Source organism: Tursiops truncatus, chromosome 8 (genome assembly GCF_011762595.2).
Source record: "Tursiops truncatus isolate mTurTru1 chromosome 8, mTurTru1.mat.Y, whole genome shotgun sequence".
In the NCBI taxonomy this organism is placed as follows: Eukaryota; Metazoa; Chordata; class Mammalia; order Artiodactyla; family Delphinidae; genus Tursiops; species Tursiops truncatus.
The window spans coordinates 4,090,979-4,109,443 of record NC_047041.1 but is presented as its reverse complement, the minus strand read 5'-3'; the positions used below and the strand labels follow the sequence as shown (position 1 = coordinate 4,109,443).

Here is an 18,465-nt window from a genome sequence, read left to right as displayed (position 1 = left end):
TACAAGAGAAATTTGTATTTCTCTTTGGAACATAACGTAGGCCTTATTTCTTATGACCTAAAAATCCTGTCTGTTCAAACTTTCCATCCAGTGAAAAACAGTACCATTTATATGAGGTATAAATGTCCTTTCCCTCCCCAGACTAAGTTTCTCATCATTATTGTATTATGTTTAGGCACTCATGGAGTGCATTGTAATTTAAAATAAAAGTATCTCAGATTGTCACTCAGTTTTTCATACTGTGTCTTTTAAAAAAAAGAACGTCAGCAAGATTTGGTTCGTATTTTGGTTGAAACCATCCAGCAAACGTGTAGAGCCGGAGATGGCAAACTTTCTGTAAGGGTAAGGTAGTAAATATTTCAGGCTTTGCCTTCATGTGGTTTTGGTCAAAGCTGCTCAACTCTGCTCTTGTAGCACCAAGGCAACTCTGAGGCAACAGCAAATGAATATGCATGGCTGTGTGCCAGTAAAGCTCTATTTTAAAAAGCTGGTGCAGGCTAGGTTTGGCCCGGTAGGTCACAGTCAGTCAACCCCTGCTCCAGGACTTGGGCTTTCTGAGCTGTAGCCACACAGTCCTTGGGGTTATACATCAACCTTCCCAAGAGGACTTTGCTTATACGCACTGGGGACGCTGGTGTTGGACCTTCGGTAGTATCTAATCTCATCCTTTCATTTTATAGGTGAAGCGATAGGGGCTCAAAAAAGTGAAGCAAGATCACCCAGAACTAGGAAACAGAACCCATCCTCCCGACTCTTAGCCAAGAGTACACCAGTTGCTAGGTATCCTTCTTTGAAAACTTCCAGCAAGTTTCTAAGAGCCTTTAACAGTAAGAACAGCTAACATCTGTATGTCATTTTATGATTTACTACGGTAGGACACGGTATCCTATCTTGTATGTGAACAGGCTGATCTCATTGACTTAAGTGACTTGCTCATGATTGCAGAGTCAGTAAGTGATAGATCCAGACACAGGCTTGTGCCTTTGGACCCTAAGACTGGTGCTCTTTTTAGCTACGTCAAGCATGATTGCCCCATAGGCTCAGTTCTGCACGGACTGCTCCACTTGCATCTGTCTGGCAGGGTGCAGAACCAGTGAAATAGGGAGGAGGTGGTACCTTCCCGTTTAATTGGGAGCTTTGGTCCTGAATGTGCTCCTGAGTAGAGCAGTGGAGGGGATCCTTCTTCGCTCCTGCCTTTGACGATTTGCTCCCGAAGTCTGCGCCTGGCTGGTGTGAGATCTTACAGTGATCCCAGCGCTTGAAGTTCAGGATCTCCAGCGTCTCCTGGCACTGCCCCAAGACATGCAAGAATCTGGAATCCACGTCAACTTTTGCTGCATAGGTTCTCAGAGATTAGGGAATGCAAGGCACTTGCTGAATAGTGGTCATTAAATACAGAATGATTCAGGCACATGCGCTTAGCCCTAGAGATGCTTTCTGCAGCCTGTCTTTTTTTCCTGGGGCGAGGAAGTGGTGAGTTTGTGCATCCTGGAGGCCAGGTACACCTGGGACAGTACAGGGTGCCCAGAGACAAGGCGCTACGCGGTATCTGTCAGTCCCTTCTAACCTCTCTGTGACAACCTGCCAGGGCTGCGGTTGCCTGGCAGCCTCCTCCCCATCGCATTCCTGAGCACTGCTGAACCCAGCCCAGCTAAGCCCGGCCTGCCAAGCAGCCCGGCGCACAGCGCGGTGAACCGCCTGGAAGAATGCAGGGGCTGAGGCCAAGGCCTGCTTGGGTTTATTATCACTTATTGTGTGTATTTATTTAATTATATTTGCAATTTCTTCTTTATTTTCCTTCCTTGCTCTTGGATGGCTTATGACAAGACTTTCTGGCATCACGTCTAATTATACTACTTGAAACTTCTCCCTTCACTTTCAATCTACTGGCAAATATTTTTCAACAAACTTGAAGGGATTAAAACTAAATTGGCCAGATGGCTTCTTTGCACCTAATTTAGCACAGTCCAATGGTGCCAGATTTCCAGGGCACAGGGACCCGCTATCCCCTCACTCACTTCCTTGAGCTGCTCAACTGTTCTGCCTTTTATATTTATCAAATCTGGAAGTGGATTTAAGGAAATGCACAGATGTTCCTGAGCTAAGAGGAGCCCTGAGGCTTTAGGGTTTGGCAGAGAATTTCAGTAACATGCTGGGAGGGGCCCTAAGTGGCATGAAAGGTCATCCATCCTTTCATCGTCCAGTTCTGCTCCCTAGAGCCCAGCGAATAAGGGGGGTAAATGGACTAGAACTGTGAGGCTGGACCTGGGTTTCATTTTCTGTCCCTATATGTTCATTGTCTAAATTGGTTAGAGGGTATGAGAATTTTCTGGTTAATGCTTAGATTTGTCCATCTATCTGATATTTCCTGAGTTTCTCTAACATGCCAGACACTGATCTAGAAGCTAGGATATCATTGTAAGACCGACAGTTTTGCTCTATCAGAACCTGTGGCTTATTTAGGGGAAAATATTAAATAAAGGTGGTCCAGGTGTTGGTAGAACCCTCCTTTTTTCTTGGATCGGGAATCTTTCATAACCCACAAGGAAATTAGGAGTTTTGGACTTATCCATCTTTCTTCTCCATTGGTGTAGGTTCTTCCTTGAATCTTCAATCTCAAATAGCATTCACTAGATGAACACAGAGGTTCACTGACTCTTTGTTTCTTAGGCTCCAGCCCATGAATGAGGACGCAAGGGGATCGAATATTGACCAGAGAAATTTGCTGACCTGCCAGTTCCCTCTTTAACTGTAATGTTAGGTAAAGATATTACTCTAAGGTAAACATAAGCTTTGAACATCAAGCAACAAAAGGCAGCGATCATGAAGAAGTAGGAAGCATATGAGGGGAGTCCTACAATTGCCCCAGCTTACTGTCTGGAAAATGTTTTCAGGTCATGATACAGATGAGACGAAGCCAGGCAGGACAGTTTCTTTCCTAAGTTGAGAAGATGGAGCTGGGAGTGCAGGAAAGCCAAGACAGCTAGGATTATCAGGGAAGATCACCAGAGAGGAGAGACCTGCACAGAGAGGGTGTCCCCTTCAAGTGTTCAGCTGAGTACTGATCAGGCCATGCACATGAGAAAATTATCCAAAGTTGGGGGAAGAATCACCTTGAAAGGATTAGGGAAAAACGATAACTGAACATCACATAGGGTTAGAGTATTGCCTGTTTCCCAAATCCATGGTAGAAAATCTTATAATTTAAGGGGCATCAGGAAGAGTTTTAAGAAGAGTCTTCCTCAACAGTGGGGAAGATTACTCCTACACTAAATGCAGCTCTGTTTTCCACCTAACAAAGTTTGAACCAAGTTCTGAAAAGGTCAAATGTTTTCAAGTAACTTAGCCATATTCTAAAATCCAAACTTGGAATATTTATAAGGATACAAAAATACCTAGCACATGACAAGGTAAAATCACAATGTCTGGCATCCATTAGAAAATTACTAGATGTGCAAAGAAACAGGAAAATGAAACCCATAATGAGAAAAAAAATCAGTCAACCAAAACTGACACAGAAGTGACACAGATGATAAAATTAATAGGAAAGGACATCAGAACAGTAATTGTGACTGTATTCTGCATACTCAAAAAGGTGGAGAAAGGATAGAACACATTAAGTAGACACAGAAAAAATATTAAAAAAGACACAAAAACTTCTAGAAGTGAAGGTTGCTGTGTCTGAGATTTAAAAATACACTAGGTGGGATCAATGACAGATTAAATATTGTGGAAGAAAAAATTAGAAACTTAAGGACATAATAATAGAGACTATATAAAATAAAACACAGAAAAGTGCTGAAGAAAAAAAAATAGACCATTAATGAGCTGTGGGGTGACTCAAATGGCCAAATAGCTGCATAATGGAGTCCCTCAAAAAGAGGGCTCATGGTAAAAAAATTGAATAAATAACGACAAAATTTTGTTCAAATTAATGGAAATAATAAATCCACAGATTCAAGAAGTTAAATACAAAGAAAACTACATGAAAACACGTAATCAGTTTGCTTAAAACCAGTTATAAAAAGAACACTTTAAAGCAACCAGAGGAAAAGGAGACATTGTATATAATGTGGAACAAATGGAAAACAAATAAATTTAAATTCAATCGTATAAATGTCAGTGGTCTAAATACTTTAATTAAAAGGCAGAGAATATCAGCTTGAAACATAAGACACACTTTATGCTTCTTAGAAGAAAGCCAATTTAAGTGTAAGAACACAAACATATTGCAAGTGAGGGATGGGAAAAGATATACCATGATAATACTAATGACAGGACAGCTGGATTGCTACATTATGATCAGATTAACAAGGATTTCAGAGTAAAGAATATTACTGGGATACATTGGGTCATGTCTTAATAATAAAAAGGTCAGTTCAAGAGGACTTTATGAATCTAAATGTATAGCACCTAATAACAGAGCTTCAAAATACATGAAGTATACACTGATAGGCAGGACTGCTAGATGAAGTACACAAATCTAACATTATAGTCAGAAATTTCAACATCCTTCTGTCAGTAATTGACAGAACAAGTAGGCAGAATGACTAATTCTAAAGAAGACTTGGAAAACACTATCAACCTACTTGACCTTAAAGTTTACATTTATAGAACACTTCATCTAACAAAGCAGGATACATTTCTCTTCAAGTGCACATAGAATATTGACCAAGATATGCCATATTCTGGGCCATAAAACAGTCTCAATATATTTTAAAGGATTCAATTCATGCAAAGTAGTTCTCTGAGTATAATTGAATTAAATTGGAAATCAGTAACAGAAAAATTTCTGGAAAATTCCTAAATATTTGGAAACAAAATAACAAACATCTAAGTAAGCAATGGGTCAAAATGGAAATAAAAATGAAAATTAAAAATTAATTTAAACTGAATAAAAATAAAAACACAAAACATCAAAACTTGTGGGATGCAGTTAAGGCAGTACATTGAGGGGTGTTTATAGCAATAAACACCTACATTGGAAAAGAAGAAAGGTTTTGAATCACTGATGTCAGCTTTCACCCTGAGAAATTAGAAAAAGAAGAGCAACTTAAACCCAGAAGAAAAGGAATAATAAAGATCAGAGTTGAAATGAATGAAATAAAAAACAGAAAACTATAGAACAGAAAACCTCCCAAAGTTGTTTCTTTGAAATGATCAATAAAATTGATGAAACGCTAGCCAGACTTACTAGTAAATAAAAAAACAAGAATATGCAAATTACCAATATCAGGAATGAGAGAGCTGGTAGCACACTGGGTCCTACAGATGTTAGAAGAATAGGACAATAGTATGAAGAGCTTTATGTCAACAAATTAGACAACTCAGATGAAATGGACAATTTCCTTGAAAAATATGAATTACCAAAACTCATTCAAGAAAAATAACTTGAATAGCCCTATATCTATTTTAAAATTGAATCTGTAATTAAAAACCTTCCACAAAGTACACTACAGGTCTTGAAGTCTTCTTGGGTGACTTCTACCAAACATTTAAAGAAAAATACCAATTATAGACAAACTACTTTAGAAAACTGAAGAGGAGGGAGCACTTCATAACTACTATTATGAGGTCAGTATTAGTCTGATATCAAAACTAGGTAAAAACATTACAAGAAAAAATTATGGACAAACATACATCATGAACTTAGAGGCAAAAATGCTTAATAAAATGTTAGCAAATTCAATCTAACAATAAAGTAAAAAGAAGAATGCCCCAAGACCAAGTTGATTTTATCCTAGGAATGAGAAAGTTTGATTTAACATTAGAAAATCCATGTTATTAATCCATTAAAAAAGGAAAAATATATGAGTTTTTCCATAGATGCAGAAAAATATTTGACAAAATTTAATATACATTCATGATAAAAACTCTCAGCAAAGTGGGATTAGAAGAGAACTTTCTCAGTCTGATAAAGGCAATCTACAAGTCTCTTCGGTTAACATTATTCTTAATGTTGAAAGACTCAGTGTTTTCCCTCAAGATCAGGAACAAGATAAGGATGTCCTTTTCAACCACTTCTATTCAGCATTATATTATAGGTTCTAGCTAGTACAATTAGGCAAGAAAAAAATGAAAGTCACCCAGATTGGAAAGGAAGAAGTAAATTGTCTTTATTTATAGAACACATGCTTGTCTATGTAGAAAATCCCATGCAATCTACAAAAAAGCTACTAGAACTAATAAGGGAACTTTGTAAGGTTGCAGGGTATAAGATCAGTGTTTAAAAATCAATTACATTTCTATATGCTAGCAACAATCAAAATTAAAATGAAAATACCATTTACAATTGAATCACAAAATAGAAATGCCTAGGGATACATTGAACAAAAGATGTGCAAGATGTTTACACTGAAATTACAAAGCAAAGCTGAGACAGAATTAAAGAGGAATTAAATGAAAGCTATATTTTGTTTATGGATTGGAAGACCAAGCATTGTGAAAATGTTAGTTCTCCCCACATTGATCTACGGATTCAATGCAATCCCAATCAAAATCCCAGAAGGCTTTTTGTGTAGAAAGTTTCAAACTGATTTACAAATTCACTTGGAAAAGCTTTTAAGTTTAATTAGGTCCCATTTGAAAAAAAAATTTCACTTGGACATATAAAGGATCTAGAATAGTAAAAATAAACCTTAAAAAGAATAAATTTGAATTAATCCTTGAACACACTTTGAGACTTATTATAAAGTTAACAGTGCGGCATTGAACTCAAGGGATGCAAATAGATCATGGAATGTAATAGAGTCCAGAAATAGATCCATACATGTATGACATATACAGTCAATAGATTTTAAATTTTATTTATTAACAGACTTTATTTTTAGAGATTTTAGAGAAGTTTTAGGTTCACAGAAAAATCAAGCAGAAACTACAGAGAACTCTTACATATCCTCATACTACCTTCCCACCCCCAGTTTCCCCTATTATTAACATTTTGCATCAGTGTAGTTAATATAATTGATTATAACAATATTGATTAAAATAATACTGATACATTATTATTAACCGAAGTCCATAGTTTATATTAGGGTTTACTCTTTGTGTTGCATGTTCTATGGGTTTTGACAAATGCAAAATGTCATATATCCACAATTACAGTATCATACAGAGAAGTTTAACTGCTCTAAACATCCCTCGTGCTCCACTATTCATCCCTCCCCACGATCTTTTTATTGTCTCCATAGTTTTACCTTTTCCAGAATGCCATATAATTTGAATCACACAAGTATATAGCCTTGTCAGATTGGCTTCTTTCATAACAAATTTGCATTTAAGTTCCTCTATGTCTTTTCCCGGCTTGATAGCTCATCTCTTTTTAGTGCTGCATAACATTGCATTGTACGATGTGCCACGGTTTGTTTCTCCGTTCACTTACTGAAGGACACCTGGGTTGCTGGAAATTATGGATAAAGCTGCTACAAACATTTGTGTGCAGATTTTTGTGTCAATCTGTTTCCAGCTCCTTTGGGCAAATACCAAGGCGTGTGGCTGCTGGATTGCATGGTCAGAGTGTGTTTAGCTTTGTAAGAAATTGCCAAACCATCTTCCAAAGTGACTCTACCATTATTGGCATCCCCACCAGCAATGAATGAGAGTTCCTGTTGCTCCAGATCCCTTGCCAGCATTTGGTGGTGTCAGTGTTTTGGATTTTTGCTGTTTTAATAGGTGGTGGTGGTATCTCATTGCATTTCTCTAATGACATAGGATGCGGAATACCTTTTCATATGCTTGCTTGCCATCTGTATATCTTCTTTGCTGCGGTGTCTGTCCAGGTTTTCTGCTCATTTTTAATTTGGCTTATTCTCTTATTGTTGAGCTTTGAAAGTTGAGTTTTAAGAGTTCTTTGTATGTTTTGAATACTAGTCAATTAGCAGTTATGTGGTTTGCAAGCCGTTTCTCCCAGTCCGTCTTGTCTTTTCATTTTCTTCACAGAGTCTTTTGCAGAGCAAAGTTGAAAATTTTAATAAAGTCCACAGTTCTTCTAGCTGCAGTCCCTTTATTACGCAGGAGCCCTAATGAGACGGTGGTAATGTGTGGGTGAAGGGGGGAGGGGAAGCATTCTGTGATCACCTGACTATGTCTCAGTCATAATCATGTGACCGTGAGCCTGTACCTCTGGGCAATGACCTTCATGACTGCTTCTCAGCTTCTCCCTGTGCCCTCTCAGGCAGGACTGGAAAGCTAGAGGAGGCTGGAGTTCGGTTTTCCCGTCACCACGTTGACAGCCAGAGGGGCTGGTGTTGGGCATACTGCTTCTCCCAGCTCAGTCAGGCTCTGGTGGAATAGTCTCCCTTGAAGGCAGACCTCTGTTAAGGAGAGAGAGAGAACTCTGGGCATGTTACAAGATGATTACTGCTCTCCAGTTGAAAGTGTGAGGAGATTTTTCTCTGATCTTTGCCCTGAGAACTTCATGGGGTTCCTGGAGGGTAAACTGATGAAGGTGTAGGGGGCTTGCCTAAGACTGGGCTCCCAGGAGCTTTTAATCGCTCAAGCTAGACCACAGCTCCGTCTGCAGAAATTAGTTAATTATCCCTTAAGTGTTCCTACTGGGCTCCAGCTAGGGTGTTTGCTCCTGTAAGTTCTGTTTCTCTGTATGCACCTGTCACTGCGATTTGTCCTTTTTTTTTTTTTTTTTGCGGTACGCGGGCCTCTCACTGCTGTGGCCTCTCCCGTTGCGGAGCACAGGTTCCGGACGCGCAGGCTCAGCGGCCATGGCTCACAGGCCCAGCTGCTCCGCGGCATGTGGGATCCTCCCGGACTGGGGCACGAACCCACGTCCCCTGCATCGGCAGGCGGACTCTCAACCACTGTGCCACCAGGGAAGCCCTGCGATTTGTCCTTTGACCTCAATTCTCTGACAGATCTAAGAGGAGCAGTTGGTTTTTAGTTTGTTAGCATTTTTTCTTGTTGTGAGGTTGGGATTGATGACTTCCAAGCCCCTAACATGTGTGACTGGAAACCGGAAGTTGTCCCTCGATTTTTGACAAAGGTACAAAGGCAATATTGACAAATAGTAATGGAACAATGGGATATCCGTATTTAAAAGAAGAACTCTGATCCATTCTCTGCTCTATATGCAAAAATTAACTCAGAATGCATCATGGAACTTGAACGTAAAACTTAAAACTATGAAACATCTAGGAAAAAACTAAGGAGAAAAATCTTCTTAAACTTGGGACGGGCAAAGATTTCTTAGACACAACATCAAAAGCATGATCCATGAAAGGAAAATTGTTAAAATAGACTTCACCAAAATTAAGTATTTCTGATCTAAGACAGGCAAGCCACAAGGAAAAAGTATTCGCAAAGCACATATCTATTAAAGGACTGGTACTCAGAATATATAAAATCTCTTTATTAAGAAAATAAACAACCTAATTAAAAAATAGGCAAAAGATTTGAGCATGTGCTTCACCAAAGAAGATATATAGCTGCAGAAAAGCACGTGGAAAGATGTTCAGCGTTGTTATTAGCGAAATGAAAGCACAAATTAAAACTGCGATGAAATACAACTACAGCCCTATTAGAATGTCTAAAATTTAAGAGCTTGACCATACCAAGTGCAGACGAGGATATGGAAGGCCTGTATCTTTCATACACTGTTGGTGGGAACGTAAAACATGCATTCCCTATGGAATGTTTGACAGTTTCTTTAAAAGTGACACAAGGGCTTCCCTGGTGGCGCAGTGGTTGAGAGTCCGCCTGCCGATGCAGGGGACATGGGTTCGTGCCCTGGTCCGGGAAGATCCCACATGCCGCGGAGCGGCTGGGCCCGTGAGCCATGGCCGCTGAGCCTGTGCATCCGGAGCCTGTGCTCTGCAATGGGATTGGCCACAACAGTGAGAGGCCCGCGTACCGCAAAAAAAAAAAAAAAAGTGACGCAGGTACCATAGGACTCAGCCATTATCATCCTAGTATTCATTTAAGAGAATTAAAAGCAAAGGCTTTTACTGAACGTTCATAGCAACTTTGTTTGTAGTAGCCTAAAACTGGGAACAACTCAAATGTCCATTAACAGGTGAGTGGATAAGTTGTGGTATATTCGTACAATGGACTACAGTCATCAATAAGGAGGTAATGAAGTATTGATACACCTGCAACAACATGTCAGAATCCCAAAATAGTTATCCTGAGTGGAAGAAGCCAGACATAAAAGCGTATATAGTGTAGGTTTCCATTTATATAAAAGTCTAGAATATATAAACTAATTTATAGTGACAGAAGGCAGATCAGTGGTTGTCTGGGGATGGAATGTCAGGGTGGGGCTGAGGAAACTTTTGGAGTGATTATATATCCATTTATATATCCATAGACTATATAAGCATATGTCCATATAATATATATTACATATATTTATACACATACACACATATATATGTGTGTGTATATATATATCATTAGCTTGATTATGGTTTGGTTTCATGGGTGTATATATATGTAGAAATTATCAAATTTTTACATTTTAAATCATGCAGTTTATTATGTGTCGATTACCCAAATAAAGCTTTCAAAAGAACCCCCCAAATAACTAAGTGTTGGTGGGAAACTCTTCCCAGATTAGGGAACAGTATTGTGAAGTCCCTGATACAGGAAACAGCTGTGAACAAAGAGGACCACTGACTCTTCTAGTGAAAGGGACCGGTGAGGTCATCTCATCCATCTCCCTGTCCCCATGAAGATAACAAGGGAAAGCTTTCCAAAGACAGGATTCTGTACTACTTTTAAGATATTTTGTTTTTAAAATTACTGAATTTTGATCATGTTTGTATCGGGCCACATGGTATTCAACAGTACAGCAAAATCCTTCTCCCACAGAGCTCACTTTGCATGGGAGACAGACAAGATGATGGAGTTTATAAACAGTATGTGATACAGAATGGCACAGACGGGTGCTGTGAAGCAGAGAGAAGCGGGGGCGGGGGGGCTAGTAGTTTGTGGAAGGCCTCCCAGGAAAACAGCAAATGTTGTGCAAATTTGTGTCCCATCCCCGGAGGGAGATTGCAGAGCCTCTGGTCATTAGCATTCTGATCGGGAGAAATTCCCCTGTCTAACAAGAATCCCTTCATTATAATTAACATTATTTCTTGTTTTCTCCTAGAAGAGACAGAACTAGCGTATCAGTAGGTTATGAAATATCACCTTGCCTACATTGGAGGCATGAAAAATTCATCTGTACATTTAACCTTTTATATAGTCTCTGCCCTCAAGTTGAGATAACTGTAGATTCACATGCAATTTTAAAGAGCAATGCAGAGAGATCCCGGGTACTCTGCCCGGTTTCCCCAATGGTAACATTTTGCAAGGCTAAAGTACAATATCACGGTCAGTATATTGATGTTGGTAAAATCCACCAGTCTTATTTAGATTTCCCCAGTTTTACATGTACTCATTTGTGTGTGTGTGTGTGTGTTTAGTTCTATGCAATTTTATCACATATGTCGGCTCTTGTGTCCACTCTCACAGTCCTGATATAAAACAGCTGCTCAGCACAAGGATTCTTTGTTTCCCCCTTTAGAGGGAAACACCACTTTCCTCCCACTGCCCAGCCCCTACTGTCTCTAACCTATAGTAATCGCTTATCTCTTCTCCATCTCTGTAATTTTGTCATTTCAAGAAGGTTATATAAATGGAATCATACCATACATAATTTAGGGGGATTGCCTTTCCTTTACTCAACATAATTCTCTTGAGATTCATCCACACTTTATTGTATAAAAATAGCTCATTCCTTTTTCTTGCTGAGTAGTATTCCTCAGTATGCATGTACCATCATTTGTTTAACCTTTCACCCACTGAAGGACTTCTGGGCCGTTTTCAGTTGTGGGCTGTTACAAGTAAAGCGGCCATGATCATTCATGTGCAGGTTTTTGTGTTTATATGCGTTTTCATTTTTATGGGATAAATGCCCACAGGTACAATTGCTGGGTTGTACGGTGTTGCATGTTTAGTTACATAAGGAGCTGCCAAACCGTTTTCCTGAATGGCTGCCACATTTTATATTTCCACCAGCAGTGAACGGAGAGGTAATTCTGTTTCTCTTCCTCTTCACAAGGATTTGATATTGTCACTGTTTTTTGTTTTGGCCATTCTGATAGGTATCTGGTGATATCTCATTGTGGCTTTAATTTATATTAGTGTGTGACTGTGAGCAAGATTTAACTACAGAAAGGAAAAAAAGAGAGGAGTAACAGGTGTTCAATAAGAAATCTTTTGGTCACTCTGTTCACCCAAGTTGAGGAAGGACCTCACAAAGTCCTCTAGGGATAGATTGAAAGAATGTCCAACTTGCAATCTCAGTTCAAAGATAAGCTTTGGACAGCATTGTCCAAAGTGTATTCTCCAGAACTCTTGTTCTCAGAGGTGCTTATAGATGTTATGGGAAATAGGTGAAAGCCAGTAAAACTGGCTTTATGAGAAGTTAGAATATGAATAATCATGTGAAACTTGTAGGAGCATCTACTATGCAAACGAATAGGTATATTCAAGCCATGGAATCCCTCTCTTTTGAGGAATGCACTTTGGTGATGCTGACCTAGGGAAAAGCTTATGCTCTGCAAATGTAATATAAACCCAAGATTGGAAATCAGTCGGCTGTCAGGGAGCAGTTAAGCAGGGTTCTCTGCTCAGGATAATAATGGTAAAAATGCATACCTTTGTATATTATTTCTTAACTTTATTAAACAGCTCCAAGAGCAGGGGTCTGGGCTGTGGTGTGCCAGCAACCAGAGTCAGGCCTGGGAACCCCTCCCTCTGATGTGAGAGGGGGTGTCTTGGGGAGAAGCCAAGTGAGAAAACATGGTGGGCTGCCCAGGAGAAGGCTCCGGGCAGAGAGGAAGAAACTGGGTGTGCACCGGCGGGAGGAAGCTACATTTTTCAATAACATTTTTCACAGATGCTGTCACCTTTCTACTGTTCGACTTCAAAATTGCAACTGTTCTACATCAGTAAGAACAAAGGTGGGAGGAAGAGCCTGGAGGAAATCCCTTGGCCGGTGAGTGCGGGGGTCACATCTCTCTTTAGGGTTGAGAGCCAGAAGCCTAGGTAGGGACAGAGCCATTAAAGGTGGCCATGTACGAACACGTCCCCTGCTCACCTTGGACCCATTTAAGAGACTGTGTGTGCTCCTGGATTGACTCAGACCTAAGGCCCTGATTGTCTCATTTCTCAAGCGGGAAGCAGTCTCAGGACCATTTCTTTGGCTTCTACCCTCTCGGGAGAGCAGGCGCTATGGAGTGATTGGATATTGCAGGGGTCTGACATTTCTTTCACTACAGAATCTAACACCGCATCCTGTAATGTCTAGGCTGTCGGATAGCTGTGCCGGGGCCCAAGAACTCTACCTCGTGGCTTCTGAGCAGGCAGGTTTGGTCCAGAGGGTTTGCTGCTGCTGGTGAGTCCTCAAAACAGAATGTTTTCTCTGGTATCGCATGGTGGTTTCAGAATGGGGGCCGGAAGATGGTTGAGGTGTTACACAGACCAAATGGCTTACTTTGTGTCCAGAATGAGTTGGACATCTTTAGAAAGCTGTTCTCTACTTGCCGTCTTTCTAGAGACAAAGTTGTAGGTGCCTCTGAGCAGAGACTTCCTAAAGATTCATTCTGCACAGAACTGGTTCCAGAGCTAAGGGACCACAGGAAGAGGAGGTGGTAAAGAAGGAGGACTATTCTGAGGTCTGAATAAGCTTGGAGGAGGCCAACTTCTCTCCCACTTTCTTCATTACAGAGAGCACTGGGGCTTCTGCAGGGAGGAACAGTGGACGAGGGTTACCATGGGGTTGTGCGGTCACAGCCATCTGTGGACCAAGGGGAAGCATAGGTGGTGGGAGCCTCTCCCAGCCCTTCCCTTACAGCTTGAAGCAGACTGTTGCCCCCATAGTGGGATTCCAATGCCTAGTTTATTTTCTGGAGCCCCCTGGGACTGGGTGGGGAGTCAGGACTGCTGAACCAGGCCTTGGTCTGTGGCTTCTGTCAGTTTTATTACGTTGCTATAGCGTCAGAGACCAATGATCCTGACCCCCTCTGGGATGCAGAAAATTCTTAGAACACAGACAGGACCCCGCAGGTTCCTGGCAGTTGGATTGTAACATCTTTCGAAGAGTGGCCCTGCCCCGCTGTGGAATAGGCACCAATACCCAGCCTAGAACCCTTTGCTTCTCCAGGCACCAGTGGGTAGTGGGTAAGAGCGCCTGCATACGGGGTCCCTTTCCCTCCTGGCCTGGAGGGCTGGGGGCCATGCAGGTGGGCAGCAGCAGACTGATGGAGTAGTGTGGTCCAGGGGCTGGGGCCACCTCACGGCGCAGGGCCTCTGGGAGCCTTCTCAGAACTGTGTCTGATTTTTCCCCGAGACCCTGGCTGAGGATCCAGAGCTCTGGGGCTTAGTGAGCCCCCAGTCCATTCTCTGACACAACCGGTGAGTGACTTTCTGGCTACCTTCTTCCTGGCTGCCAGGAGCTCTGGTAGATGTTTTGCAACAGCTTGCCAATCAGAAGAAAGGAACTGCCCACATTTCTGCATTCTCTGCCATAAATGGGAAAAAATATGACAGAATTTGAATTGCTTTTCTCCCCTGTGGGATAGAGTATTTTACGTTTGATTATTTTCACCCTGCTTCATTCCACAAGGCATGTGAGGTGGCTTACACAAATGCATCTAAAGGAATGAAAATAAATAATCGAATGAGTCAGGGTGATGGGAAAATATTAATAAAGTGAAGCCATAAATAATTTTATCACCCCAAAACGCACACGCTGTGGTCCTGTATGTATCCTAGGGTTGGGTCGCAAGTTTGTACGTATGGTGAAGGAGGTTAAAGTCCTAAAACACAGTTCACTAAAAATTTTAACCAAGGAATAAACCATGCAGTGTTTGAGTCCAGAACAGGACACAAGTTGTATATCTAAGGGCAACTTTTTCATTTTTCTTTATTAGTTTTAATAAGCTATTTGATTTATACAAAAGTATATTCATAACCTATATGTAAGTTATACATTACAGTAATATAATGAGTATCCATGAACCTGAAGGATACATTCCCCAACTTGTGTCTACCCACGTGCTCCCTCTTCCTCCCTTTGTCCTGCTGCTTCTCTCCCCCCAGAGAGCATCACTATCTTAAATTTTCTTGACCGTCCTTCGGGTTTTTCATTTTGTTTTACCCACAATGCATAAATACAGAAATGATATTTTGTTTAGTTTTGCTCTTTTGAAGTTTTGTTAAAATAATATACCAATTGAAGTCTTCTGGGATTCTTTCTTTTCCATTCAACGTTGTTTCCAAGATTCCCTCATGTTGTGGCCTGTATGTGCAGTTCACGCTTTTTTACTTCTTTGCAACCATGCTTTTTGTGAATAGACCATGCTTCATCCATTCCCTATTGTTGACCCTGTCGGTAGCTTCTTGTATTGTGCTATTATGAACATTTGTGCTGAATGTTTTTGGCAGATGTCTCCTGGTGCATGTATTCCAGACTGTGTCTAGGGTCATATGTGTGAACAGAATCATTGGGTAGACTTTGTAAGATAATGCCGAAGTGTTTTCCAAAGCTGTTGGAAAGGTACAATCCTGCCAGTAGAGTACGACCTTCCTCAAATCCTTATCCTTTCCAATATTTGACATTGTTAGACTTATTAATTGTTGTCAGTATAGTGGCATGAAAATGATCTCATGTGACACTAATTGCATTTTCTTGACTGGTAAGACAGTTGCATTTCACGTATTGATTTGTTTCACGTTTTTCCTCTTCTGAGAAGTATCTTTTTCTTATGTATTTTGCATATTCTTTTATTGGGGCTTTTCCTTATTGATTCGTATGAATATTTTATGTATCTTGTCTTAGGCCAACTTTTCATTTCCTAGCCAGGCGATTTTGTTTCTGACTCCAATTTTTTTTCTATATGCTGATTACTCACAAGTCTAAGTATTCAGCCTGAGACTTCCTTTTGAGCACCACACCCATGAGCCTAACCGTGTACTCAGCATCTTTACTTGGATGTCCCGTAGGATTCTGAGGTTCAACGTGTCCAAAATTGAGCTCATCATCTTCCCACCCTGGCCGAATTCTTCGATTTTGTTTTCTGTCTCAGGAATATCACCACCAGCGACTCAGGTGTCCAAGCCCCGAACTTAAGTGTGGTTTTTGATGCAAGCCTCCCTCATATGCTATGTTCAGTCCATCAGTTAGGATACTAATTCATAAATATCCCTTGAATCCATTTTTGGCTCTGGAACCCGAATGCTACTTCTTTATTCCATGGTCACAGGAAACCCTAACCCTTTCAGAGCCCTCCTAACTGGACTGCTGGCCTGTCATCTTGCTTCCCTCCAATCCGTGCTCTGCAGTGCAGCCAGGTGATACCTTTCCAAAGCACATTATGTGGTCAGGTAACTCCCTGATTAAACAATTTTCATGGCTTCTATTTCTTTTTTTTTTTTTTCCTCCTTTTCCGGTACGTGGGCCTCTCACCACTGTGGCCTCTCCCGTTGCGGAGCACAGGCTCCGGACGTGCAGGCTCAGCGGCCACGGCTCACAGGCCCAGCCGCTCCACGGCATGTGGGATCTTCCCGGACCGGGGCACGAACCCATGTCCCCTGCATCGTTAGGCGGACTGCGAACCACTGCGCCACCAGGGAAGCCCCATGGCTTCTATTTCTGACGAAGGTCCAAGCACAAGAGACTCCTCATCAGGCCCCAGTTCACCTCTTGTTCCTCATCTATGGCCAAATCCTCTGGTTGCCCTGTGCTCAGTTGTACCCAGATATGGTAGAAACTGTGTTATCTGATAAAATTAATAAAAATTGTTGGGTGAAACAGAGAACCATAAAAATGCTGTATACATGGGATGCATATTTTATTTCAAAACACATAAGTGTACATCTATTCAGCAATGTTTTGAAATAGGGCCAAGACCTTTCTTGGAGTGTCAGTAAGCTGATGGTTGTTGAGAGTCATCTTTCTTGCATAAACCACACCAATAATGGATTATTTATGATTTCCAGTTGCAGTCTTCCAAAAAGTATATCATAGACTTGACACTTGAGAAGCAATGTGAGTGCATCATTCTTCTATCTTTTAAAGACTTTTTTTCCTCCTCAAGCTATTGAAGTTGTTTTACCCATATCTAATTTGATAATATTTTCTTTTTAGGATTCACCTTCATTAAATCTTTTCAAAGCATTCTACTTAGAATAAAAACAGCAACTTTCTTTTCACAATCATATTTCATGAGTTTACATGGTATTTAATTCAATAACACTAAAACTGGCATAAGCAGCCTTGGGAACAAACACAGCTGACCCTTGATAAGCATTTAACTCATCTGGGGGTACAGAAGCGCACAGGCTTACACCCATGCAGGCTCAGTGTGCTGTGGGCAGCAGTCAGTTTGTTTTACAAGAGTTGATATAAGGGAAGGTTGCTTTAGAGAAGGTCTACTCTATTTGCAGTTCTTTACGCGCTCATCTCCAGGCTTTTGCCTAAGTCGTTTCTTCTGCTTGGGATCCTGTTTTCCACTTAAGTTCACTCCTAATTCTTCTTCGGGTGTCAGTGTGCGTATCACTCATCTGATAAGCTTTCTCCGACTCCCTAGGACTTGGATAGAAACCTCACTATGTGCTGCCATGGGTTTCTATCTCCCTCTCTGAGGTTCCTCAACATTTGGGGTCAGATTATTCTTTTGTGTTCCGTGCACTGTAAGATGTTTAGCATCATCCTTCGCCTCTCCCAGATGCCAATAGCACCCTCCACCAAGCTGTGACAATCAAAGATGTCTTCAGATGTTACCCATGTGCCCTGGGGGACAGAATTGCCCCGGTAGAGAACCACTGCTCTAGATTATAAATGTCTGTTGAACGACTGAATGACTTTATTACTTGGCCTGATACAAAAGCGAACAGCGACAAAGCAGCCTATAAATTCAGGAGAGTACTCAGGTGCTCTTTCAGACAATATCTCCATCCTGCAAAACACATTTCAGTGCACTTTTTATTTGGAGCTTTGCTGCCGGCCTAAGAAGTTGTTTTTACTGCCTGCAGGAAAATGCGATGATGTTTTGTATATTTTATGTTATTTTTAGCCTGCTTTGCCATCTGCCCAAATCTTAGGCCTTCATAGTGGGAAAGACATTCTACCGGTCAACTGAGATCTACAGTACATTTCCAGGTACATTTTGATCTCCATGCTCCTGAAGTTTGTGTAGGAATGACTCTATGTAAGAAAGGGGGGTGGGTTAGATGCACAGTTAGCTTAGCACCCCATCCTGTTCAACAGTCTCTCTGTACCGTACCCCTTGCAAAGCAGCTCACGAGACCTCTAGGTGGGAATCATTTCCATATTTCCTGGACACTGTCCCACCTATCTATGGGAACTTTGCTCATTTGTTTGACAAATATTTTTGAGCACCTAATATTTTGAGCTAGACACTGGATTAAATGCTGACCATCATACGTATGTTATGTGATTTA

General features: G+C 41.0%; 1 long non-coding RNA gene across 1 annotated transcript in view; it reads left to right on the top strand.

Moving 5' to 3' along the window:
- The window catches only part of LOC109550990 (uncharacterized), a 155,344-nt gene extending 138,540 nt beyond the window's left edge, over nucleotides 1-16,804 (top strand). Inside the window, exons 3-5 of the long non-coding RNA XR_002177695.3 lie at nucleotides 12,899-12,997; nucleotides 13,310-13,396; nucleotides 16,499-16,804. This is a non-coding gene — a long non-coding RNA (uncharacterized lncRNA). The remainder of the gene's footprint in view (nucleotides 1-12,898; nucleotides 12,998-13,309; nucleotides 13,397-16,498) is intronic.
- The last annotated feature ends 1,661 nt before the right edge of the window (nucleotides 16,805-18,465 follow it).